Here is a 2,952-nt window from a genome sequence, read left to right on the forward strand (position 1 = left end):
TCACCGGGAGCTGGCATGAACCCGTTTCAGTTGGCCATAGGAATCTGGTCCACAGCCCAGGCACTAGATTTGCAAGCTGGACTGTGGAAAAAAGGCACTGACGTTCTCTTTGCCTCCTGTCCGCGCTCGCCTCCACAGATGCCTGGAGCGGAACAATTGGAATTTCTCCAAAGCGGCCGACGACTTCATCCACCTCTACGTGAGTACCGTGCCGCCCACAATCCTTACCGACACACGTAATCGCAACTGCTCCGGCGTGTTCACGTTTTGACGACCGTCGCTAATGATGCCGCTTGTCTCCCTCTCCACTCTGTCCCCTCCTCTTCTCTTTCCCTTATTGCAATCGCTGCTCTGGTTTTGGCTGCGGCTCCTGCACGGTCGCCAATCGTCGTTCCCGTCGTCAGGAAGCAGGGAAGATTCCGGGGGAGGCGTTTCAGTGATCAGACGTCTTCCAGAACCAGCGCCCCACCAAATGGACCCTGAGCACAACATTTATTTTTGTATCAAAACCGTGATTTTCTGGATTGTAAATACATATTCATTATATTATACATTTTGGCTGTAGTTGTGACATTTTTTTTTAAAGCGTTCTTGTTTGGTGACTGAATTAAATTGTGTATCTCTCCGGATAGCGGTGTACTCAGTACAGACCGCTCGCTTAGCGCTCACTTAAAGAATCAGTTTCCAACACCCTTTTTTCTTAAGTATGAGGGCTTCATTGGGGTATTGGTAAAAGTGATAATACAGATTGTAACCATTTTATAAGAATTTATGATAACATCAGTACAATGTCCTGTACCTCATTTTAAGGCTGAGTCTGCCTCGTGAAGGCCCAAGACCCGTTAAAATATGCACCACTGTTATTTGTATTAAGTGGACATTGAACTCCGTTTACCAGGTTCACAGGAGAGTGCGCTAACCACTGTGCCACCGGCAGGGGTGGAGCCAGGATTTTGACTTTGGAGGGGCTGACTTCAATATTCTGAGATATCCAGTGTATGTTTTCCAATGGGTGCCACAAATGTATAAAACAAATATTATTGGATTTGAACGCGGAGTTTATTAATAGGTCGGAGCCGCTGATGTGGCTAATAAGTTTGATAAGTTCGAAAGGCTGCCGCTCAAGCAGCCTGCAGGGCAGCACAAGGTGGCAGCCAGCATTTTGCAGCAGCCGGATATCCGGTTATCCCGATTACCGACTTTCTCAAAATTTCAGGGGGGGCTCAGCCCCCCCCCCCAGCCACCCCCCCAGCCCCCCTGTGGCTCCGCCCCCCCGCCCCACCTGTGGCTCCACCCCTGCCCACCGGTCGCCATTAAGTTATTCCTCAACAACAGCAGCCGCTGCTCACCACTAAGTGGTGGTGATGTCACCACAGCGCCTGCACTATGAAAGGCGTACTTTGAGGCCACGTATAGTGATAATTGTTTTTTTATCCTTTTATCTGGCAACAAAACTGACACCTTTTTTTACAAGGAGTCATGTTTACATTGACCACAATACTTGCGGTCGGAACGCAAACAAAAACAACAACTCTGATAATGTATGCACTGTCCTTGAAATTGATTGGTCCACACCCGAGACAGCTTTCTTTAGAGCCTCGTCTCACATGGTGTTGGACCAGAAGACGCAATCACGACTTGTAGCAACTACTACGACTTCTACGAGTCCTACAACTAAAACAACTGACATGACTACTATCGCAACAACATCAAGCACAACCATGACTACTACCACAGCTACAAACATGACAAGGACCATTTATTAACAACGACAGCAACAACCACAACCTCTATTGCAACTAACATGACATCAACCCTCACGGCATTAACCACAACTACCTCAACAACCATCGCGCGAACTTCCGACATCCACGCAGCGGTGGCTTTTGGCAAACCATCGAACAAAGACGGTCACTGCATCGCGCGCTTTCAGATGAGCATCTACGGCCGTCTGGAACGCTCTTCCTTTCCGATATTAGGAAACCACTGGAGCTGTGCACTTTGACATCATCTACAATGAAAACGCATTTGCGTAGAACTGCTTTTTGTGCACAGCTTGTTGTCTTCCCCCACACCTCCGATAAGTACGGTCGTCTACGTACGGTGCGAAAGAAGTTCAACATACTGTACATACATAAATCAATTACAACAAATTCCACAACCACAACAACGACAGTAATAACTCGATATACGAAGTAAATGCGTTCCTGGAGATTCGTTCGTATATTGAAACTTCATATATTGAATAACGTATCACAGTAGGATGAGGATGCGCTCCCAGCCTTCATACCTTACTATTTAAAACTACGCGAATAAACATTTTAGAACGAACCATTCGTATTGAAAACAAAGGACAATGTATATTGAAAAAAACATTTAATATTGTACGGTATAAAAATTTAAAACCGACATTGATAAAAAAATAAACTTAGTTAAGAAACGTAATTTTATTCATATTTATATTGCACCAGAGACCGATGAATTCAATATTTATTGATGAAAGTTTGTATTTATTATTTACCTTTTTCCATTAAAATAACGGTAATGAATGCAAAGTTCGTTACACTGAAACTTCGCATTTCGAATGTTCGCATATCGAGGCATTCCTGCACAACCATTACAGCCACAACCACAACAAACAACAACAACAACCACCACGCACTGCGCGACTACAACTACCGAAAGCAACACAAAGCACAGCTCAACAACACAACTCAACACAAACTGAACGTTTTCCACCGCCTTACTTCACCCGGCGTGGTTGTAGTTTTAACTGCGCAAGTGTTACCCCGTTGCAGGTGTTTTTACAAAGTCGTTGTTTGATCGCGAATATTTATTTTCTTTTCTCTCCTCACCTTGGTGTGTGGGAGAGGAGAAAGACGCCGTCCCACCACTAGATCTGCTCCGACAGAAATCCCGGCACGTGTCATCATCATAGCTCCCGGGTCCTGG

The 2,952-nt window shown here is 45.4% G+C and overlaps 1 long non-coding RNA gene across 1 annotated transcript; it reads left to right on the plus strand.

The window, feature by feature from the left end:
• Positions 1 to 553, plus strand: LOC142931242 (uncharacterized). Its single transcript, XR_012947250.1, has 2 exons — positions 1 to 199; positions 405 to 553. It is a non-coding gene; the product is annotated as an uncharacterized LOC142931242 (long non-coding RNA).
• The last annotated feature ends 2,399 nt before the right edge of the window (positions 554 to 2,952 follow it).

This window comes from Petromyzon marinus, chromosome 51 (assembly GCF_048934315.1).
Source record: "Petromyzon marinus isolate PM22_M1 ecotype Great Lakes invasive population chromosome 51, UKy_Petmar_22M1.pri1.0, whole genome shotgun sequence".
Taxonomy (NCBI): domain Eukaryota; kingdom Metazoa; phylum Chordata; class Hyperoartia; order Petromyzontiformes; family Petromyzontidae; genus Petromyzon; species Petromyzon marinus.